Source organism: Desmodus rotundus, chromosome 3 (genome assembly GCF_022682495.2).
Source record: "Desmodus rotundus isolate HL8 chromosome 3, HLdesRot8A.1, whole genome shotgun sequence".
NCBI lineage: Eukaryota > Metazoa > Chordata > Mammalia > Chiroptera > Phyllostomidae > Desmodus > Desmodus rotundus.
The window spans coordinates 81,277,893-81,303,288 of NC_071389.1; the positions used below are offsets into that span (position 1 = coordinate 81,277,893).

General features: G+C 40.9%; 1 protein-coding gene across 3 annotated transcripts in view; it reads left to right on the forward strand.

Moving 5' to 3' along the window:
- Positions 1-952: 952 nt before the first annotated feature.
- The window catches only part of NEDD9 (neural precursor cell expressed, developmentally down-regulated 9), a 177,340-nt gene continuing 152,896 nt past the window's right edge, over positions 953-25,396 (forward strand). For all 3 annotated transcript variants that reach the window (XM_045199443.3, XM_045199445.3, XM_045199444.3), the window contains exon 1: positions 953-1,119. The gene's annotated coding sequence lies outside the window, so the exon portion shown is untranslated. The remainder of the gene's footprint in view (positions 1,120-25,396) is intronic.

Here is a 25,396-nt window from a genome sequence, read left to right on the forward strand (position 1 = left end):
TTTTATTGTTGTTCAATTACAGTTGTCTGCATTTTCTCCCCACCCGAGAAATGTCAAAAGTCTTTAAAGGGTAGAGATAGTTCAAACCTGGGCACTTAGCCTCAGAGCACATTTACTTGACTGCTTCTCAAAAGGACAACCAGGAAAACACAAAGGGTTTGGGACTAAGTGACTTTCCAATTCCCTTTCACATACTCAAAGCTAGGCTTCTGTGCCACATTTTATTTTTTAAAGATTTTATTTATTTATATTTAGAGAGGGGGAAGGGAGTGAGAGAGGGAGAGAAACATCAATGTGAGGAAGAACATCAATAATAGGTTGTCTCTCCTGTGCACCCCTACTGGGACCAAAGCTGAAACCCAAGCATGTGCCCTGACTGGGAATCAAACCAATGACCTTTGGCTTTGCAGGATGACACCCAGCCAACTGAGCGACATTGGTCAAGACCCCATACCACATTTAAAATAGAAGTGTCTCCATTTATGTACCTAGCCCCTACCAGGGTGACTAACACAGGGTACAGGCTCAGTAAATACTTGTGCAGTGGAAGGATGGAAGGATGTTTTATGTCAATTTATAGTGCAACTCTGGAGCATATTGAGGCCATAAAACCACAGAAAAATCCCAATTTTGTTAACCTTAAAATAGATTAATTGTTGCCTCACTGCAGCCTAGAAAGGAGCTTATGCCACTTTGAAAGTACATTCCACAGAGTTTTGTTGCAATAATAATTTAAAGATCACCTATCTTTCTCAAAATAACAAATGATACAGATTTTAACTAGATCTCTCACCTGTCACTAAACTACAAATCATCCACAGTGTATCAAGTTCTGACTGAGAAAAAAAGAAGAGGCTCAGGGAGGAAATGAACTGAGACAACATCACTTCACAGCAACCGGAAGGAAAAACACATGCACGCTTACACCACTCACATTCTACGTGTGTGGTTGCTCAGTAGGGAAATGCTTACAGCTGCGTTTAGAAGCAAGTCTGGTGGGTGCAACAAGAGAGAAGCATGATTGTGAGACAGGATTGAGCTGCCACCTCCTGCCTGCCTGCCCAGAGAAGGGCAAGAACACCAGGGAGACCAGATGATCTACCAATGGTTCTGCCCTGGGTGAGTTCTCAAGCACTTGCTGTGACCTGAGGGGAGAAGTGGGGGAGACTTGCTCAGACTCTGACTTCCGGAGTTGGTGTCAGACTTCTAGCTGGTGGTGTTGCCCACTGTTAACGCTCCTTAAATGGAGGTGGGAGGGACTCAACACGCCCCAAAGGAGAAACAGTGGTTCCAAGTCTCCTTTAAGTTGACCTGGAGGCACTGGCTTTAATGCAACTGAAAATCTACATGGTTCTATTTGTTGAAATCATCCTGGGTAGGTGTTTCCTGGTGTGTGAAGCAGATGGTTTCTCCTTCTTCCTACCATCTTCAGAGAGCTTACCTGTGTTAACATTGAGCTTTTACTTTGCCTAAATTATTTCAGTAGTTCAGACTGTGGGCTGTCACTTTCACTTTATGATGGATTAGAGTCATCTATAACGCCATATTCAGCCTCTCTGGGAATGACTCCTGGGGAGCAAGAAACGGTGATTGAGAATTGAACTCAATGTGTGTCTCTCAGCTCTGTAGAGAACTGGTCATCAGCATCCTCTCTAAGGGTTGGAGACAAATTATACTCTTCTACCTGTCCAAACAGGGCCACAACAAATCCATAATTTTGGCTGTATTTATTAATTCATTTAATTCATTCATGCTTGCAATTGCCTTTCTTCCACAAAACATTTGAGGCCACCTTGTTATCTTGCTGAAATTATTTCAAAATGAAGAACACATACAACTTCAAAGGGAGAAGCTATTCTAAAAGTGTTGTATAATAGTTCCCTCCACCCGCAGTTTCACTTTCCGTTGTTTCAGTTACTTGCCATCAACCATGGTTGGCAAATATTAAATGAAAAATTCCAGAATTAAGAATTCCTAATTTTTTGATTAGGTACCATTCTGAGTCACATGAAGACATCTTGTACTGTACTGCTCCATCCTGCATGAGATGTGAATCATCTCTTTGCCCAGCATCTCCACACTGTATATACTCCCCACCATTACCTACTTAGTACCACCTCCGTTATCTGACCAACTGTCTTGTTATCATGGTGCTTGTGTTCATCTTACTTAATAATGGTCCCAAAGCATCAAGATTAATGATGTTGGCAATTCAGATAGGCCAAAGAGATGCCATAAAGTCCTGCCTTTAAGTGAAAAAGTGAGTTCAGTACAATAAGATATTTTGAGAGACCACATTCACACAACTTTCTCCCCAGTATATTGTTATAATTGTTCTCTTTTATTATTAGTTATTGTTAATCTCTTACTGTGCCTAACTTATACATTAAACTTTATCGCAGGTATAGGAACATAATTTATATAGGGTTTGGTACTATATGAGGTTTCATGGGGTTTGGGAACATTATCTCCCTTGGGTAAGGGGCAACGGACTGTTGTGTGTTAAGGTTGCATGTGTGGAAGTGGGCGAGCAGTGTTTTCTCTGCTTTGGTGAGAGGAGGTAAAAATGGGTGCTATGAGTTTCTAACTCCTGCTTGAGGAGCCCCTTCCCCCCACTATACGCTGGTTTCCCTCCCAGCAGTGGGCGTGAAGAGCAATGTCCACGACAGAGCCCTGGAAACCAGCCAAGCAATTTTCCTCCTTGTTCCTGTTTCCTCCCAAGTGTGCTTATTTTCAAGGACATTCCTCTTCTAAGGATGGCGTGGAATGGCGTGGTGGAAAGGGAAGGATATGAAATCAGTTTTGAGTGAGAACTCCATCATTTCCTGTTAATTAATTTAACAACCATCTAGTGTGTATCCACTTTGTGGAAGGCACTTTCAAGTCAAAACTTATACAAGTTGAAACAAAACTGATGTTGTCCCATCCTCCAAAAAAGGCCAGTCCAGTGGAGAAGCAGACATAAATTAATACGTACACAGATGTGGTGAGGACCAGAACATACTGTGGGGAAAACCATGTCATCTGGGAGCTGGGGAGGTTTCCATAAGGAGGATTGATATGAATACTGAAAAAACTGTGGGAGTCCACAAGGTAAAGACTGGCTAATGCCCAGACCCTGGGAACAGTTTTACCATGCCCTGAGGTGAAAGACCACAGGATTGTCCAGCACAGTTAAGGCCAGTGTGGCCAGAGGGACAAGGGGTGTAGCTTAAGATGAGGCTAAAGGAGCAGAATTAAAAACGCTGCCGTTTCTAAAAGGGTGAAGAAGCTAGAGGGGCTGTGATCTGATCTGCATTTTTAAGGGCTCCCTTTTGGTACAGTATGGAGAATGGATGAGAGGAGCCATGCTCTAGACAGGGAGCCCAGTTAGATCAATCAAGTCAGCCAAGCCAGTGCATGACTATACTTAAGAGCATCAAATGAGGAAAGAGAAAGGTAGCTTAAGATTTTTTAAGAACGTCAAGAAATTCTAACATTTAAATAGAGGCACAGAAGAATGAGTTCTCCACGAAGACTACAATGGTTTCTTGAAAAGTTAAACACAAAATTACCACGTGACCGAGCAATTCCACTCCTAGTTATATATACAGACAAGACAAGAGTGGTGACAGTGGGAATAGAGTTAATACAACCAGAAACTAGTCAACTCAGAAGGGAAAATCAACAGGACTTGGGGTGGTGGACAGGAAAGGAGAGGAGGGTGGAAGTGCCAAAAGTGATCCTCAGTTTCCTGGTTTGGGTATCCAATGGATGCCGATGATGCTACCCAGTCACAGGACTGTAAAAGCTGGTGGAGACCCAGCCCAGGGTTGGTTCAGGTTTTGGTCATCCAAGTAAATAACTTCACTGGCCACATGGGCTCCCAAATATCCAGGCAGTGCTAGTATAGACTATGCATAATTGATACCACAAAGCTTCATTATATGGTAGTTCTTGCCACAAGGAAAACTACTGAGTGTTTAGAAGTAACTGGCAATGGTGAAATGAGGTGACAGGTTGAGGTGTCAATGCATCTGCATCCCTTTTCACATTCACTTCAAACAGATGCTTTGGTTGACAGAGGTCTATAACTCATTTAACTTTCTATTTAATTTCTGTAAGCACTTGTTCTCCAAGCCCTTCCCCACTCCACTTACCAAGAAATGTGATAATGAGGGGTTAATAGTCCAGGTAAGTTTCAATTCAGAAAATGTTTAAATATTGTGAAACATTCATACTACAAAGAGATGTGTAAAATGTATATGTGTATTCTAAATAATCATAGAAACAATAAAATACATACACATTCACCTACTGACCCTCTTGCCAACCCTTGAAGCCAGCTGCATGCCCCTAAATAATTATGTCTGACTCCACCCACACCCTCCACAAAGGGAACTACAGTCTAAGTTTTGTGTTAAATACATTCCCTTACTTCTCTTTTCAGATTGGCCTCATATGTCTCTATGTATACACATATGCATATGAGTATGTGCAACTTTTATATATTTACATATAAATTAACATATATAATTTGTGTGTCTATGCAGTTTATTTTTGCCTGTTTGGGAAATTTTAACAAATGTTATCATAACATATTTATTTTTCCATAACTGCCTCTCAGGTTCGTTATGATTTTGGAATGATATCCATGTCGATGCAGATAGTACTGGTGGCTCATTTTCACAGCATTCTGTTGTGTAGACATATGACTATCTATCATTTCTCTCAATTGGCAGTGCTCAGTAATTGCCAACGATCAAAGATGAAGGCTCAGAACGTAATCTCAGGAAAGCACAATGCCCCCCAAATTTCTCCCTCTCCTATGTAAAAAATATTACCAGCACAGGCATGAGGCTCTACCTTATGTTAGAAACAGGTTTTAATTGGGGATAAGAGATGAATGAATAAGGGACCTGAGGGCCAGGAAAAAATAAAAAACATCAAAGGAAAGAAGAGGCCTTAAAGAGAGACAAGGAAGAGATTTAACTGATGGCTAGAGATACTCTAGAATGAAAAACTGTGCTGATTGCGGGCACATTGAGGAAGGCTTTTGCCCTCACTGTCCACTTCCCCTACCACACAACGCCTTGGTAGAAGGATGTATAAAAACTCACTGTACAACAGCATCCTCCCCGCCAAATGAGCAGATGGGTGCTATCAGGGCTGATCACTTTCCTAAACCCGGAACCAAATTTCATACCATGCTTCCCACAAGCCTTCCCACTGATGTATTTTTAGATTCATTTTTTTCCTTACAGTATATGGGACTAATTAGCTATCACACAGTCATTAAATGGGAAAGTGTTTGTGAACCTTTTGTAACCTTTTAACTAGTTTCCATGACTGAAATTCCCCACCCACAGCTTCACTTGTAAAGAGTGGAAATATTTAGAGGAAGTGATACCATCAGCCGCTTAGCTTCACCATGGGAAGTATTTTCCCCTAAGAGCCCAATGGTAAGCCAGTGCCTTACCTAACACCAACACAGCATGGCCTCATGCTGTACCAGGTTCTCTTAGCACCTGCTTCTCTAAAGAGAAAACGTGCAGGTGCTTTGTATCACTAGAGAAACGAAACAGTGAGGAGGTAGTGTTCTCTGCCTCCCTCACTGGAGTGGAAAAGTTGAGGTCAGTAAGTGTCAGAGGTTGTGTCACCAGTCTGGCTTTGCTGGTTGTGGGACCTCGGTGCATGAGTGTTGATTCTTAGAATAAAATATATTGATTGATTCATTGAAAGAGTAAATGACTAAGGGACACTGTAATTGTTCGAGGTTCTTTAGAAAAGCAGAACCACTAGGATGTGTGTATACATGTGCACGTATACATAGAGATTTGTTTTAAGAAACTGGCTCATGCATTAATGGACACTAGCGCATTAAAAATCTGCAGAGCAGGCTGGCAAGCTGGAGACCCAGGGAAGAGTTGGTATTGCAGTTCAGTGCGAAGTCAGTCTGCCAGCAGAATTCTAGCTCAGGCAAAGTCAGCCTTTTTTCTCTTAAGACCTTCATCTGATCAGATGAGCCCCACTGACATTATGAAGGGCTACGTACTTTACAAAGAATCTACTGATTTCAATGTTAATTTTACCTAAAATACAGGGTCTGGCACAAATAATGACCTTTTTATTACAAAATCACAAGCATGTGATTCTGTAACATAACCATATCACACTCAAACACACCACATGACATTTTAGGTGAAATACTCAAATTGCTGTCCATCTCATGCACGACATTCACGTACCCTGCCAACCACACTCTTGCAGGCCATGCTTCTGCTGGGCCCTGTATAGTTACAGCAGCATCTAAAATAATGCTTGACCAAATACTCAGGTATCTTGGCCTCACCAAGTTGACACATAACATTAACAACTACAGATACCATATCTCATTTCATAAAATAAATTAGTAGTTATTTATTCAACATTTGTTAAGAGCCCACTATGGGCCAGACCACTGTGCTAGATGTTGAGGATTCAGCAGCAAAGCCAAGCAAGGCCCCCATCCTCGTGTGGGGGAGATGTGCTCTTGCAGTAGGTTTCATAACTTCAAGAAGCACTAGAGCCACTCAAATCCAATTTTGCCTTAAAATATCATATTAGAATATAGTGAGGTTGTGTCTTCATAGATTTGATGGTCAACAGGGACCTCAGATGTAAATTATAGAATGACCATAAACACATTCCAACAATTATACTCAACATACTATCCATTACACAGCTTTCAGAAGCACATATAATTCAGTTATAAATGACAGTGAGGATTAACATATTGCATAAAATTATATTTAAAATAATATGACCAGAGTATTTTTTACATAGTTAATTTTTTTCATAATTTCTTTATTTTTTTGTCAAGATGAATAAAAGAACCACTTAAGCTATGCCCAGGTGCCTCAGATGGTTGGAGCATTGTCCAGTACACCAAAAGGTTGTGGTTTCAATCTTCAGTCAGGACACATAGCTAGGTTGTGGGTTCCATCCCCAGTTGAGGCATGTATAAGAGGTAACTGATCTTATTTCTCTCTCACATCAGTGTGTCTCTCTCTCTCTTCTCCTCTTTCTCTAAAAACCAATAAACACATTGTCAAGTGAGGATTTAAAAAAAAAGGACCACTTAATTCAAGTGTTATGATTTTGGAAGGATTGATTCAGTAAAATTTAGAACCACAAGACAGTGTTTGTTTCTTTGGTTATTTTAAATTATTTATTTTATTGGTCTCTGTTTTTATTATGTGTGTGTTTGTCTGAAGCAAGGCAAGCACTAGAAATAAAGGCATTAGTTCATGTTGTTTAGAACCTTGAATCCATTTCTTAAAACGATGGGATTATTTGTGTCACTTCTTGTTACGTGCTATACATGGCTGTGGGCAAAGGAGTGTCACACGTATAACTTACACTCTAAGAATCCAGCATTTTATTAGCATACTTGAGTGCCACAGCTTAGGGTAGCAATCCAATCAAGATTTTAGGTAAAAGCTAGAGAGGGCAACAAGGCCGTATACTATAAGGTGGTATGCTTCAAAGAAGGCATTGTCACAGTTTATCAACTGTAATCTCTAACGTACAGCCCCCACTCTTAAGAAGCTGACATTCAAGGTGAAGAGTGAGCATATATTTAAAATCACATTTAAAGGTAGCTACATGGCCCCCTTGATATTTCTCCAAAAGGCCAAGCCTGTGTCTAACTCAGTACTTTAGCGCTGGAAGGAGCTTCCAACCAGCAAGTCTCCTCCCTTTCCTTATTCAACTCTTGGGTCACACGTCACTTTATCATGTAGCCTTCCCTTGCCATTCTATATAAAAGAGCCACATCCCACCTCACACACGCACTCGGATCCCTACACTTATCACCACCCAACATAGTAAATACTTGTGCATTTACTTATTGTCTGTTTCTTTCTTTGGAATGCCAGTTCTGTGGATGCAAGTCTTTGTTTTGTTCACTGTTGTATCTCTGGCATTTGGTAAGTGCTTAATAATAAACATCTTTTGGATGGCTGAATGAATGAATGAATCACCTACTGAGTGTTAAGAGACAAGTGCTACTGTATAGGAGAAAAAGCAAGGTAAGCCAAGAAACTTATTCAGGAGAGTGAGGTTTGGAATGGTCTTTGTAGAGTAGGAAAGATATAAAAAGTATGAGATTGTGAAGGGAAGAAAACATGGCCTGAGTAGAGAGAAGTGGGGCAGCCTTGCACCCATGCACTTCTGGGGACCTATTAACTGATCCCTTTGCCTGGAGGGCAGAAGTGGAAGCCATCTTTCTTGCACATTGGAAAAGTGGGCTACAGGCCTGGCAACCTGTTGTGAAAGTAAGAAGTCTGCTTTATCGGACTGTACAATCTGTAGCAAAGACAGACTTTTCCTCAGGAAAGCAATTTTGGATCTGCTCCAGTATTTGAATAACAGCCTGATTGAAAACAGAGTTCAACTTAATATAGCAGAGCAAAGACTATTTTTGGACTAAGCACTTTTTCAGAGAAAATGTTGCTGGCTGCTTGCTTCAGCCATAGGAAAACTCCAGTAATGCTTCCATATTCCCTCGTACTCTAAGCAGGCCTGTGATTGGCTCTCCTGGATTCCTGCCAGGATGATTTAACAGCGAAATGTGTCTACTCTGTAGTTAAACTAAGTGTTGCATAGGGAATAGATTTTTCAAATATATCATTTAACATCCCAATGACAATATCACCAACAATACCCAGTTAGAGAATTTTGGTCACTTCTTTGATATTTTTCTCTCTGTTGCGTAATTTAGCATTTATTTATTTATTTATTTTTGGGATTTTATTTATTTACTTTTAGAGAGAGAGGAAAAGAGGAAGAAAGAGAAGAAGAAAAATATCAATGTGTGAGATATGCATCGATTGGTTGCCTCTCACACGCCCTCAACAGAGAACCTAGCCTGCAACCCAGGCATGTGCCCTGCCTGGGAATTGAACTGACAACCTTTTGGTTTGCAGGTCGGCACTCAATCCACTGAGCCACACCAGCCAGGGCTAATTTATCATTTCTTAATAATATAGAAGAGCCCCTTGGCCCAACACTCTCTATCTGAGTTCAACCCAGCATGAGTTTCTTTTAAGGGAAGTTGAAATGCAGTTGTGCATGACATTGCAAATGTGAACACAATCCAAATGTCCATCGGTTGGGTCCTTATTACAATTTGGCAGTTCACACTTTGGGATACCGTGCTACTGTTAGAAAGGAGTAATGCTGACCTACGCACAAAGACATGAAAAGATGTGAGCCAAATTCAAAGCAACAAATACAATAGAACATACAATATAAACTTATTTCCCAATAAAAAAATCATCATTATCTTTCTCCTTGTTAAAGAAAAAAAATGATTGTTGGAGTTCAGGAAATGGGCAGATCCAAGAGTAACTGCTGGGGTGCTTAAGAGGGTTACTCTAGAGGCGGCCATGTGGATTTGAATCCCACTTGCCCCACCCACCAGCTGTGTGCTCTTGAGGAGGTTACTTTATCTTTCTATTTCTCAGTCTCCCATCTGCAGAAGGGAGGTAATACAGCCCTACCTCACTGGGTGGTTTTGAAGGTTTTATGAGTCGATATATGGTTTTGAGTGTTCTATGAGTCAATATAAGCAAGGTACCTAAAGTAGTAACTGACAGAATAAATGCTAGATACACATTAGCTAGAAGGAGGAAGAGGAAGAGAGAGAATAAGGTTTCATAAAAGGGGCCTGAAGAATGAGTAGGGTTCAACAAGAAAAGAGAATTCCCCCCCAAAAGAACCAAAGGAAAAATGAAAAACAATCAAAGGATATGAATAGAACAATCCAATTAAGTTCAACTCAACGTCTGTAAAGAAAGTAAAAGTGATATTTCATGACCTAGGTGCTAAGCAGGAGCACATAGTACAAGTATTAAAGTGAAATATTGTATTGATATAAGGAGAATTTTTTAAAGTTTGCTTTCCTTTGCTATCATGTAGACCAACCTGCGTATTAGTCATCAGTCAACACATATTTATGGAGTATGTACAGTGTGCTGGGCCCTACTGGGAATAAGACCAACAGTCCCTGCCAGCATGGAATTTTTTCGAAGTTCATTTAAAGTAGGAAAACTATTGGGATTATTTCTTTCATTGTGTATTGATTTGTAATGTACCCAAGTGTTACAGTAGTTAGCTCAGTGTGACTCATTAATAAATAGAAAACAAAATTATGGCCAACTCTTGATTTTTTGTGCTAACGAGGAATCACAGGAATAAATGTAATTGATAAATTATGTTTATTTTATTTGTAAGTTAAATAAATCATCATTGTTTTACTTTTTAAGTTAGAAGCCTTTCTCCGTCTGCTTGGATTTCTGGTTATCCTCCATGCCCATCTCTCCTTTACAACTTGCAAGTGGCCTTGTGGGCCCAAGGGAGAGGGGCATAGCAACTGTCAGGTTACCACAGTAAGTTCTAAGCTGCCCCTTGGCCACTGATCTGGGTGACCTTGGCAAATACCTCATCAACTTCGCTCAGTAAAATAAATGCAAGTGGATCCCTGAAACACTGAAGCTTTTGCTTACTACTCCTGACCACACAGATGAGTCCTTGTGAGAACCCAGAACCAGTCTTGTAATCTCTTAGAGTTCAGACAGGCCAGACATTTCATAGCTCAGCAGAATTTATTTATTTGCAATGGGTGCTATATGGAAGGTGCCAAAATAGCTAGTAGTTAAATTTAAGAAATTATAGTAATTAGTTGATCCAAGGAGGTATCATTCATTCTTACAGTTCCATTGCCAAGGATTGAGCTGGGGAGTGTGGTCTCCATGGAAGAGTTGAAACTCAGACAGAAACCATTACAAAAATTTCCACTGAAAAATTAAGTTCCTTGTAAAAGAAGCTGTGAGACTTGCTAATTGCAACTTATGCTAAGCCTAATGACAGTCTGCAGCATTTGCAAAGAGAGCACAGATCATTTGAATGATGAAGGGAGAAGGGACTCCAAGCAGAGAGATCAATCCAACAGGCACCATGAGTACTTTAGAGCAATGATCCATTTTACAGTGAGCTGTGGTGGGAGATGAGTCGAATTTGCTTTCTCCAAGATTCTTACAAAGAGTAAAGATTGATAAAACACATTGGTGCTGCTGTGTTTTTCAAAAGTTCAACCGTATAATAACTTTAGCAGGCACTTCATACTATGCTGCCTAAATTTCAAATATTTCCTTGATGTAGATGATCACAATAGAAAGGAATGTTATTCTTATCTAGCGATCAGTAAGATTTTTGTCTTTCTTAATCCTAGAAACTAAATCACTGGCTACTTTAGAGGCTCTGAGTTAAATTTTAATTGATGCCCATTGCCTTTTGAGATCATTGTGTGTGATTTTAACCAGACACACCCAGGAGGAGGGATTAAGGCTGCTGCAATGAGGAAAGCCTAATATATTTGACCAGTTTATTGCAACATCCTTTTCATTTGTAATTTAGCTCTGTAAGGCCCTCCTCTTGAGGTGATCCTCCTTTCTTAATGTTCAATATGGTGGAAACTAGATTTTATTTTATGTTTGATTTTTCTTCTCAATCTCAGTGCTATTTAACATTATTGGATCAACATATTAACTACTAACATTTAGAGACTAATTTATAATTCAGTCACCACATTGACCCACATCATCTTATTTAATGTTCACAGTGGTCCTGGGAAGTATTTATGTCCCCCTCCCTACAGAAATGAAATTGAGGACACTGAGGTGGAATGGATGAGGTGACTCATGTAAGATCAGACAACTGATCAAATGACACAGCTAGAACTAAACTCAGGGCTTTTGTCTAAGTCATTGGCTAAAAAACATTCATGCAATGACTAGGCAACTGTAGTAGATCCTTAACAACATAAACTTCTTTGGTCTGAGGACATTTATTTTTCTTAGATAAAAATGCATTTTTAAAATTTTTTTATTGATTGATTTAGAGAGAGAGAGGAATGGAGGGAAAGAGAGAGAAACATCAATTTGTTGTTCCACTTATTTGTGCACTCATTGGTTGATTTTTGCATGTGTCCTGACTGGGGATCAAACCTGCAACCTTGGCGTATCAAGACAATGGTCTCATCAACTGAGCTACCCAGCCAGGGTCAATAAAAATGCACTCTATTTCAAGATAGGAAATTGTTGTTGTTGTTTTTTATTTCTACCTCTCCCATGTTGCTCTTGAAGTGATGACCACCAAGGGCCAAGGTTTCCCATAGAAAATCTACTGTGTGCATGAAGTAACTCTGCAATATCATCAGTTTTTCTTCCTATAACACATTTCCTTTTTGTGGCATTTGTTCTAAGTCTTTTTTTTTAAGTACCAAATATCCATGGGTTCCTTCCAATTTTACTTTAACAAAATGTGTTTGTAGAAAAAGGATTTGGTCTTTAAAAAATAAGAAAATCAGAAAAAATATCTCACTCTGTCTTTTCTTTCTTTTCTTTTTTTTTAATCCTCACTTGAGGACACGTTTATTGATTTTAGAGAGAGGAGATGGGAGGTAAGAGAGGGTGAAAGGGACATTGATGTGAGAGAAACATCAATCAGTTGCTCCTCATATGTGCCCAGACAGGGGACTATACCTACAACTAGGTATGTTCCCTGACTGGGAATCAAACCCATGACCTTTCGGTTTACAGGATAATGCTACAACCAACTGAGCCACACCACCCGGGGCAGGATTTGGTCTTGATTTCAATTGGTACAATATGAAAAGGCATTCTCACCTGCTAGTTACATTTTAAGCCTTATTTCTTACTATGAGATAAGAAGTTTGCTTCTCAAGTAAAGTGGGCTAGGGGGATTAGATGGAGAAGATGAAATTTTAAATCAGAGACAAGTTCCTTTACTCCCCCAATGCTTCCGTGTAGATGTAATGTGCTTTAGCCAACTCAGTTCTAACTGGGACATTTTGACCTACCAAGTAAGGCAACGTAGCAACTTGCCATGCATTTGCTATGATGAACAGCAAACAGGCATTTAGCAGGAGAGTTGTTTTTCTTCAAAGGCAGAGCAAGAATGGTTCTGTGGAATGCTGGGGTCATTTTGTTTCCTCATTGGAAAGAAACAGGATGTTTCTACATTAACCAGAAGGCTTGAAAGGTAAGAAGGGGTGAAGGTGATTGAGAAATAATTTCAGCAAACAGAATGTTAAATATTCTATTGTAAAATAATGTGTTTTCATTTGGGGGATGGGTGGTAGGAGATATGAGTAATATAATGAAAGACGTTCAGCCAAACTGCCCACCCTCTCCTCCTTTTGCCCCAGTGCTTCTAAAAACCCAGCCTGCTTTATGACTTCGCCACTGTCACCGCAGTCCCAGCTATATACAAGGGGACCATAGAAGAGGTAAAGAAATAGGGGAGGAAGTAGAGAGGTTCCATTTGTAAAGAAAAATCATTGTAATGCATGTTTTTGTTAAAAAGTATATAATAGGATGAGTTCGTACCATTTTCCTCTTTCCTCCCTCTTCACAGATGTTTCAGCTTCTTGGACACATTCTGTTTATTATTGGTACTGTGGGAAATACATGGTAGATTTCCTGGTTAGCAGGTGGAAGAGATAATGATATAGTACTAATGAAGTTTTATTGAGCATTTAATATGTCCTGAGAAAACACACCTCCTTTGACTCATCACCCAAGGAGGGAGGTGTTACTAGTAATACAATTCCAGAACCTCCGTAAGGATTAGAAGCAAGAGCTCTGAGCCAGGCTGCCTGGGTTCAAATCCTGGTTGTGTCAGGGCCCTGCTGTGTGACTTTAAGATAGTTACTTAACCTCTTCCTGAATCACCTTTAAAACTGAGATGATAATAAGATTACACACCTGAGTCAGAGGTACCCCCAGTTCACCCCCAGTTTCGGTGAGTCACTAGGAGGACTCACAGGACTCAACATATAGTCAGACTCTATTACATCAAATGGATACAAATCGAAATCAGCAAAGGGAAAAGTACACGGGGCAAAGTCCAGAGGAAACCAAACACAAGCTACCAAGAGCCATTTTCCAGTAGAGTCACACAAGATACAATTAATTCTTCCAGCAAAGAGTTATGACAGGTATGATGTGTCTACCAGGGAAGCTCACTAGAGACTCAGTGCTAGAGTTTTGATTGAGGACTGGGTCACTTAGGCACCCTCTCTCAAGCACGTACCCAAATTCCAGATTCCCAGAAAGGGAGCAGGTGTCCAGCAAAAACCACATTGTTTGAACAAACAATTGGGTGCAGTGAATAACTCTTATCAGGGAATGGTGGAAATCCCCCAAAACCCAGGTTTCCTGATGCCAGCCAAGAGCCAATCTTGCCAGCAGGGCTTTCAAAGGATAGCAGCCTTGGCCTTGCTATGTTAACGCTTTTCTGTACATCACCTCATTGGACTGTTGTCAAATTAGGTGAAGTAACACACATCTACTGCTTATAGCAGTGCCCTATACTTGAGAAGCCCTAAAGCTTTATTAGCCATTACTATCAAATGGAAAACAATTACTGAAGATTGGAATAAATACAGAGGCAAGATTGGCCTAACTGGAATCTGAATTCACATCTGCCTGACTAAAAAACATCCATGCATTTATTCGCTTCACTCTAGCATCAGCAAAATAGTATCCTTCTCCAAACCTCAACAGAATATGGAGGTGGCGGATTCCTTCCTTCTCAGGCTCACAGTGAATGGAGCCTTTCAGAATAGCTGCTTGTTTTTGAGACACAGCTTCCTCAAGCTGCAAGCAATATCACACTTTGGTGCAGAACCCTCATTGATTAGACCTACACCTAAGTGTAGACATAATCTAGTACTTTAAAGTCCCAAAGGAGCATATTTTGAATTTACCACAGTTTTCCCCTTCTACTCAATTAGGTATGCTTTGCTGAAATCCCTCACTTTTCAGGATATGTATCCATAACACCCTAAGAATTTTCCTTTACAAGATTTAGATAGTGAGTCTTCACATAGTTGAAATCATCCAACTGTAAATCATTTTTGGCTTTAAAAAGATCTGACAAAGAACTTTCTCCTGCTCACCTTCTCCTAATACAAACCAGTTGATCAAGCTCTTTAAATTACAGAATTCCCTCTATTTCACCTGTCACTAGTTTTGTGCGTCTTTGGCTTTGTCAATGGGATGGGCAGCAGGTGTATCCAATATCTCATTGTGAATGCACGGTAGACAGTTGTACAAATTAACTTAGTTGAACCTCTGTGTTCTTAGTTGAACACAGAGAACTCACAGAAATCTCTGTGTTGAGATGGAGTGCTTGACTGCAGTCAATTGAGGGGTATCTTTTAGTTTAAAAGAAAAAAGATTAGAAATGGGACATGGCTGGCAGAATTTTTAAAATTTTGTCCCAATATTTAGATTTTATGAAAGAAACTTTGCAAGAAAAATTTTAAGTTAAAACATATGCATTATCAATGGGGATTGCCATATTGTCATAGAGTATGATGAAATAAAGTCTTAGGGCAATAGTGTGTTTCAACATTAGCACAGTCAGTTGTTATGCATCTGTCTCTTCCAATAAATGAAGCTTGTATATGTTCTTAGTCATTTCTGTCCCCCATAGCACCTCACGTAGAAGTTGCAAATGGTGAAAGGTAAATAAAAGTCTGTTCCTTTAACAGTTAATTCCTAATGTGTTGTCATTTAATAAAAGAGATTCACCTTTGGGTTAGATGTTTTGTGACATCCCAAATGTGTAGATGGGTATTGGATGACTATAGTCAACCTACCCTATTCTTTCCCTCCAGTGACAAAAGTGGGCAAGAAAAGGAAACTAAAGTTAAAGAATAATATGAAGTTAATATAATAATGTGAAAAATAAATAATGGGACCTAGAAAAATAAGAAGTGAAGTTCATAGGACATGGACGTCAAAGTATTTATTGAAGCTCTGGTTGCTAGTAGCTGGGCCCAAGGGTGCTACTGAAAGGCTTAAAAGATGCAGAAGAGAAGCAAGGGATAGAACACACAAAATAGGGTGAGAGAGAGACTGAGAAATAGAGAGAAAGACGAAAATGGAAGAGTGTCGGCATAACATGATTAGTTAAGACTTCATTATTTTTCTATGCAATCTACCAGATATTTCTTGAATTCCTCCACGATCGTCCACATTAATTTCTTCTTCCTGTCCACCTACCAGGCTTAGCTCACATATTCCATTCTTCTGGACATCTTTTCTTGAATACCCAGTCCACCCCAGCCACTATGGTTTATCTCTCCTGCAAACACACATGACTTCTGTTTTAATGTTACATATTGTTCCTCAGAATCACAGTGAGATGTATATACATATACACACATACATGTACACATGCATATGCATGTATGTGTATATATATAAGATATTATATATATAATATATACTGGTAATATACACTTAAATAAATATATGTACACATTTACATATTTATTATACTATACATATTTACCTCTGAGTTTTTAAACAAAAGTAGCAGGGGTTTTTTGTTCCCTCATCAGCAACAAGCCCTTCTTAGCCATCTGCTGTGACTCAGGTAAAAATATTTTGTAAACCCATCTAGGGTTTAGTCCAACTTTAATTGGGACCGCCTTTCTTTCAGTTCTGGCCCCATGGCATTGCTAAGCATTATGCACACACAATTCCTTTAGCAAAACCCAAAACTAGGTTTGCCAAAGGCTGTTTTCTTGTTTTCAGATCAGCTTTTTAATTCTGGGGACCATTCCTTCACAATTTCATTGTTTGAATCAAGCTTGAGGACTTCAAAAGTAAATGGAGATGAGAACAAGCACCACAGGCACATGCACACTCACCAGCTTCCATCCGGGCACCCCTTCTGTTCTTTCTGCTACACTGGTCTGCCTGGGAAGATCTGCTAGCTTCCCTCACAAAGGTCCCTGAGGCATTCTTCCCTGGCTAGGCAATGTGACCACACAATTCTTACCTGTGAGGATTATTTTCTTCCCTTTCCTACAACTTCCTTTAAAGCATTAGCAGACTCTTGATCATGTTCTCCTTTGGATATTATTTTGCCAATACCATATGTACAGTATTTTGTATTTTAACCCTTCCTCATATGTCACAGATCTTCACCCTAAGGTGCGGGTTTCTTTTGCCTGATCTCTCTTGAATCTATCAATATTTTCCCTTTTGGGTATCGTTAGAGACTTACTCTTCTTCCAACAGCAGTTTCCTGACACCGTAGAACTTGGAGTTGGAAAGGACTATTGTCTCTCCACCCTGTGACACCCTGACAGCAGAAGCCTGTGGAATTCTACCACACAATGAATAGTTTAGTTATAAATTCCACGCTGACTTCTGTTGACAGAACAGAATCCTCCTTCTCTCATGATACAGGCAGAAATTTCAGAAAATTATTTGATAAGGCCTTGCTTTTCAAGACACACCTGTCAATTACACTGCTTAAAGATGTGGTTTGTCCCTCAATGGCATGAAGCAAGATTTGAACCAAGTCTCAAGAGACTAGCCATTTGGCTATAAGATGGTACATCAACATGTTAAACTCTACCAACTAGAGAATATCTTAATGACAAAGACCGTGTTTAATGGACTGGGTGCCAACCTTATACAATGAATCTCTCTCAAGTCTCAAGTCAGCAACCTGTGGCAGTTTGTTTGGGAAATTATGAAATGAAAATGTTCAACTCTACGAGTCACGGAAGGAGCTCTGGAGAAACTGCCATGATGACATCTAAACATCAGCACGGAGGACGGTGTCCAGAAGGACACGAGGTGAAAGTTAACTGTGTACAGAGAATGAGGGGAACTTAGAGATAGCTAAACTGGTAAAAATGTAGTTCTCTCTTTAATGTGAATTTACCAAAAATTAACTAGTCAGTGCAGACTATTGTGAAATATAGACAGGAGGGCTTCTCTAAAGCCCGTCGGGCATGTCTTCATAATGCCAGACCATTAGGCAGGAGCTTCCTCCACCTTCTTGCTCAGAGGAATCCGAACCCAGAAGAGACAGATCCCTGCAGACTCCCTAGCAAAGGTCCATTTACTCTGGCTTCCTCCAAGTGTAAACATGACGGCCTACTGAAAGTTTCAGTCTGCTTCTTCAACAATTTCCCTACAGAGATAAATATGGGTGCTCCTCTCTGTGCCCCTTCCAGCCCTGTCCCAAATGAAATCCTTGCTAGCTCTTTCCCTGGAAGTCCTCTGAGTTACATTCCTGGGGGCTTGCCCTCCACGTGGCAGGAACTTTCCATTCTCTCTCAGTTACATACAAAAGCCCTTTCAAGTCTCTGTAAGCTTTTTGAACTTAACAAGTCTCTTACAAAAATATTTGTTCCTGACCCACCTTTAAAAAGATGAACTGTGAGGATTTGCTAGTTTCCCTTTCAGTAGTAGGAATATGCATAATTAAGCCATGATTGCCTCCAATGGTGTGAACTTGGCCTCAGTATGGGAATCTCCTCAGCCTCTAAGCACGGTCAGAGTTGTTTCACATCTCTGCTTGCTGCACCTTCCCCCACTATCCCACATTTTGTAAAACAGAAAAAAAATAAATGTCCCGATTCTAAATCAAGAGTCAATTATTAAGAGTGACATGCAGGTCATGTTTCCTCTCTCCTCCCACCTCCCCTGCCCACCACCTCCTGCCACACTTCTGAAAGTCCACAGGGCAACCTACAAGAAAAATATCCAGTCTTCCTCTAGAGTGACTTGACTCTGGAGTGTCAAAACTTATTAAACCCTCAACTTTATTTATTACCTAACACAATTTTCCTGTCAGCCAGGCTCAGAGGTATTTCCTGAAACATGGCTGCCCTTAACACAACACCAAAAGGGTTTCAGAACCTTCCAGGGTACACATGGCCAAGCCTCCCAGACCAGTTTGCACCAGAGAACACTTCTGCAGTGGCAGGCATTTCTGCCACTTATAGCATCGTGGGGAAAGACTTTGCTCCTGTTCCACTGTTGATGTTACAGAATAGCAGAGTGATGGCTCCCTTAGTTGTTGACTAGTCACCCCTGGAGGCAAGACTCACAGTGACTACTCTGGTAAAAGGCAGAGAAGGACGCTTTTGCTCATTGCTACAAACTTGGTCACTCAGCAAGACTGATGTAGAACTGATCTATAAGAGTTTTTTTCTCCATATGTGTAGGCTCTGATGAGAACTGAATCTTCTTTCCAGGAAGGAGTTGGGAAGGCCTCTGTTTCCTGCCAGCTTCTACACACATTCTTGTTTTCTCAGAGGTAACACGACCATATACCAACTAATCAACTCTTTGAAGTATCATCGTAGTAGCAGGAGTCTAAAATAAAGAGAGGGAATTTTTAAATTCTATTATTATTACTATTGTTATTTGTGTTTTTCTGGGTGCTGTTTCTTATTTCAAGTAGTTACATAAAAGTTGCAAAGCCACTTAAACACCATCTGAATGTTCCTGTAGAACTTGGACAAGGCACTCCCCTGTTTAATGGCCAATAATGGTCAGTGGCTTTCTCTTCCTTTCTAACTCTGTTTGGGGTGTGTCTGGGTAGAGGTCTGGGTTGCAGCCATCCATGTATAGGTCTCTGTAGTCCAAGACGCATTGCTTGTACTAATGAAGATGGGTAGGAAGACGGTGCCAAGGTGCCCACAGCTGTTCCAGCACCAACAGAGATCAAACACAAGCCAAAGAACACAGGGTGATTAGGGGGCCCCCCCGCACAGCCTGCTCAGAGAGTGGATAGTCATGCCTGGGCCTCCAGAGGGATAATGACTAGTTTACCCACAGGAGTAGAGTTAATATGCTTGTGTAATCCTCCAGCAAATCAGTTTAAAACTTAAATATGACGACAAGGTAAAGAAAGCCAAAAAGGAATCGGTAGATGAAAAGTGACACACACGCAGAATGGAGTCTTTGAGAGAGCCTGGTGGGCTTGGCTGGAGGCCTCAGGATGGAGTGTAGCAATTGCTTTATTGTATTCAGCACAAAGCCCCTAAAGCTGAGAGCAGGAAATCCTGTCGTTCCCACCCTGTCCTCAGCTGAGGTCCCAGGAGACAATACTCCTTAGATAACCAACGGAAACCTTTTTCACATGCTAAGGGGTGTAGGTCACAATATTCTTTAGAAAGTTGGTGTAAAGGTCACTGTCATTGAAGCCAATAAAACATTTATCCATCAATAATTTATTGAGTTCTATAGTGGGGGTGGTGAAAGGGAATGTTATGATGATTACAAAGATTAAAGAGACCAAACAGGACACTCACCTAAGCTTATGGTCTACAATCATGATACTAACGGCCCCTGGAGGCCTCCTGGAAGCCACTCCAAAGGGCAAATTCCATGTCCCACAGCCCTACTGAAGCAGAAACCCTGAGGGGTAGGGCCCAGCTGTTTTAACAAGTCCTCCCAGTTCACAGAAAGTTTAAGATGTACTGGAACACAGTCTCTCAAACAATGGTGTCTTGGCCATTTGTGAGGTGTGTGGAAAGTGGTTTATTATTAATGATAGTTAACATGCCAACATTTATGAATAATTTATATGTATGTCACCTACCAAGATTTTTCAAAAGATAGATCTCTGGCTCCACCCAATTCTGTCTGAGTCATAATCTCCAGGTGTGGTAGCCAGAATGTATATCATTTTAAAGTCCCTTAGGTGACTCTTATGATCAACCAGGTGTGAGAACAACTGGTCTATAAGAGCCATTTGCCCTGTAACAACAGCAAAAAAAAAAAGACATGAAATTCCAGAGACAGGTTTCTCACAGGGCAGGTTTCCCTACCCCCAAGATATCTTTGATAGACTCTGACATTTTAAACATCTAGAAGAAAAACTCCAATAACTGAAGTAGAAGAGGTAATGCAGCACCCTTCCCCCTTCAGCAGTGGCTGCTGCAGCCCTCTATAAAAACCTGGAGCTCCCCCCAAATGTGGCATGGCTGATCATCCAGGTTTGCTCAAGACTAATTGATCTCTGAAAACATGGAGCTTTCAATTTTAAAACAAAGACAAACCACTGTACAAAACTGGAAGAGTTGGTAGCCCTAGGTCAGAGCCTAGGTGGAACCCACACTTCTTACCTTTGGGATGGTTCTTTTAATTGTTATTGTTATTATTATTATGCCATATTATTGCAAAAAGAATTCAGATTACTCTTTTTTCACTTTGTTTTTATTCTTTAATTGGAGAAGAATTTAAAGGAGCAACACCATTATTTTATGTTTTAAAACAATTTAAGTATTCTAAAATGCCCTTGTAATCACTACTGTGTTTATATCTTTTCTATTTCATAAGCCCTGAGGTCCAATATGCGATGTGCATACAGACTGGTTCTTCTCTCCGGCTTCTATTTTTTTTGGGGGGGGTGGGTGTTTGCTGTGGTCTTATTGTGCCTTGCCAAGGTCTGTGTATTAGTCAGAACTCTTTAGATTGCCAATAAAAGAAACCTAACCTCTAATGGCTTAGGAAAACAAAAGCATGGGGCATTCTGGCTTATGAAACAAAAAAAGCTTTAGGCACAGCTGGATAGAGGGGCTCAGTCTCATCAGCACTTGCTGTCTCCATCTCTGGGCTGGCTGTTCCAATGTTGTAGCAAGAAGTCCCCAGCAGCTCCAGGTGCGTGCCCTCTCCTTTCAGCAACCCAGCTGACTGCAGCTCATTCCCAATAGTTTTGTGAAAGTCCCTACCTAGGATTGACTTTCTTTGGACTTACATGGACCATGTGCCCATCCCTAAACCAATTACTGTGGCCAGGACAATGGAATGTCCTGACTGACAGGGCCGTGGGCATGTGCCACCCCTAGCACCAGGTGCTGAGAAAAGAAAGGTTGAGGCTCCAAAGAGACATCAGAACCTGGTTTCCAGAAATGGGAAGAACAGACACTGGACAACTGAAAGTCCACCACAGTCTTAAACTGAGCCCTGAACCACCCCAACCCCATCAGACCTGATTACTCCATCAGCAATAGCATATACTCCAGTTTCTTCCTCCACCCCAACCTAGCTGATTTTGCCCTGAAACACCATGCTATGTGAGTCCAAGGCCATCACCAGCAGTCCTAATTTTTAAGACCTACAGAACATTTGGCTGAAGCTCACAGCAGCCCCAGAAACCAGGGGACTCCATTAGAATAATAGAGAGCCTTTTGCTGGGCTTCCAAATATGGAGCTCCTGCAAGTTGGGAGCTGGTGACTCATGCCTTTTGTGTCCTGTCTGGCCCCATGTTTTCCAGCTGAGTCTGTGACATATGACTCGGTCTTTTCTTCTCCGTGTCCCATAGAAAAGGAATAAATGGTCTCAGAGCCCTTTCTTTTTCTTCCTTCCTTTCTTCCTGTAATTCATACTCTGGCTAGCTCAGCTTTGTTCAGACCACAGCACCTCACACTGCCCTGCAAGTTCTGACACAGCTGCTTGCTCTCTTCTTTAGGCCTCTGTTAAACCAGGAGTAAAGTTGTACCTTGTGGCTAATTTTTAGTCTGTAAACCTTATCCCCGGCTAAGCTGAAATCTTAGATTGATCAGCATGAAAATGCCAGCTCCCCTGAGATCTCTGAATTGTGGCCTCATATTATTATTATTATTCTCACCCTGACACTCATTTAAGGCCCTTCCAACTTTTACAACTTGCTTTCTCTTATCCATCAGCAAGGTGGTGTTTTGAGTCTTTTTAAGCAGTTTTTTTCCCCTTCTTCATCACCCTGCCCCTACTCCATTTGATTCATTTTATTTTGTACATAATTGCATAATATATCCCTAATTTGGGTAAACAGTTTGTCAATTCTAAAGATGTGCTTTAAGAATGTTTATTTTACATATTAATTATCCTCTCAATCATGTGGACTCTGTCTAGCAATGGGGCCAGTGTGTTAGTTTCCTAGTTATGATGTAACAAATTACCAAAACCTGGGTGACTTGAAATGCCATAAATGTATTCTCTCACAGTTCTGGGGACCAGAGAGAGAACATCTCTGTCTCTCTAAAACTCCTTGGGGAGGATCCTTGTTTGCCCCTTCCAGCTTCCGGAAGGTATTCCTTGACTTGTGGTGGCAAAACTCCAATCTCTCTTCATCTTCTCATTTTCATCTTCTCCCACATGTCTTTGTCCTCACAGGACTTCTCTCCTCTTACCAGGACAAGTCGTATTGGATCAGAGCCCACCCTCATGATCTCATCTTAAATTGATTAAATCTGCAAAACCCCTATTTCCAAATAAGACCACACTTATAGGTACTGGGAGTTAAGACTACAACATGTCTTTTTGAGGGGAAGTGCAGGGAACATAATTTGACCCATAGCAGGCAAGAATGAGAGAACAAAAGAAAAACAAGGGACAGAAAAAAATGACTCTATAATCTCGGGCAACCAAAACCTCATCTCAGAGGCTGTTTTCCTAGAAAGATTTTAAGACCCCTGCTATTAATACCTTGAGATAGGGGAAGGGTCTAATGATGGAGGTGAGAGCTACAAGGGGAAGGGGCTCCCCTGGAGGACAAAGAGGTAGAGACATATCTGTACTCCAAGGACCTACTGTGTGCTTTACACATTTTATCACAGTGGATCCCCAAATAACTCTGCCAAATAAAGGCTATTAGCCTCATTTCATAGATGGGAAAACTGAGGCTCCAAGTAAGTGAGTAGACCCAGGACATATAGCTATAAATAGAAGGGCCAAATCATTCTTATTATTACCACTTTCATTTTCAGTATTAATAGCCATCAGTTCTCACATGCCTACTATGTACCCAGGAAATTACCTAAATAAGCTCAGATCTTCACAGGTGTGAAGGATGGATGTTGTTAGCAATATACAGAGGAAGAAACTGAAGCTGAACCAAGCCAAGTCATTTGCCTGGGTCTTTCTGACTCTAAAGACTGTTTTTACCACTATGCCATGCAGCTGGGGGGACATTAAGGCATCCAAATTAAGATTGACTTAGCCTCAGAAGAAGAAGCTATAAGGAGAAACTGAATAGTTGACAATATAAAGTAACAATATAAAGTAACACAAAAAGAATATATTCCTGGGGGAATAGGCTAGAGTGAAGAGTAAGTGGTTAGCCAGCTGATCAGTGGCAGAAGAGTTAGTTGATCAAAGAAGCAAATGACAGATGCTGATTGTTAATATGGCTAAGCAATCTGGGCTCAGTATCTGTGTAAATATCTATACTGACCCCTTGAAAAGGATTCATTGAATATTGACAACTCACTTCTCTGGAGCAAAGGTAAGAGGGGAAAAGGTAGGTTTCCAACCTCCATGCTTCCCAGGAGAAACTCTCTTGTGTCTCATGAGAGGTGATGGAAGGAACTGGGCTTATTAACCCTGAAGAAGAGGAAACTTGGGATGCAGGTGGGATAAGAGAAAGTCTTTGGATATTGAGGATGCTGTATGTGGAAGAGCAAGCCACTAGAAAGGGCAGGGCCAGGCCCCTCTTCTTGTGATGGCAGCTTTGGACTCCATCGGAACCCACAGTTTGCTAACAAGTTCATTTGCCTCACTATGGAATGAACTATGTGCCAGGGGACCACTGAAGAAACCTTAGAATTCATCCAGTATTCTCAAACTACTGTGTTGTTTAAAACCTTCAGAGTCCCCTTGTCATCTTTGGGATGAAGTTGTATCTCCTTAACAAGGTCCAGGGGCCCCATCCCAATCTGGCACAAGCTTATTGCTCCATTCTTATCTCTCACCACTCTCCCTTTGAACTTAACACTCTAGTGGTGGGTCTCCTGGCAGCTCCCTAAATGTGTGAAGAGCTCAGTCACAACCCCATTCTGGTCTGCTCTCATTGCCTTGCCTCACCCTCTGTCTCTTCTTTCCTTCTTCCCACCTCTTTTCTTTTCTGCTCTCTGTGCCCTGCACATGCTGTAAACTCTATCTGGAACATCTTCTTCCACCCTTTGATCTTATTCAGGCTTACTCCTTTTATTCCCTCCAGATCCCGCCTCTCCCAAAAAGCCCTTTCTGATTCCCCCAACCCTGAAGGACATTCATTCCAGAGCTCTCCAAGTGTACAATGTACAACTACACTATATTTATCCATGTACCCCAACTACCTATCTACTTGCCTGCCCCTTTCCCAGGGGTTTAGCCATAGTGTCTTGCTCAGCATCTTGGTCATATCCCCTCTGGATTCTGGCACAGAGTATGGGCTCAATAAGCATGTCGACTGACTGACAATATTGAAGGAGTCCAGGCCTGTTGACATCTAAGTTCACATCTACTGCAAGAGTCTGTGAGTCTCAATTTCTCTTCCCACAGTTAGTCACAGAGAACAGGAAGTTGCCAAAGCCAGATGATGAGACTGCTTTCTGCTTGGGGTTGCCCAGGTCTGCCTGATCTTTGCAATTTGTAATCAGGGTATTTGAAAGGGAAACTGAACCAAGAGAAAAACATAGTTTTGATGAGGCAAGAATTGCAAAATAACTAATTGCATAACAGTGACTATAGCATCTGAGACCATTTTTGGTCCTGTTCAGAT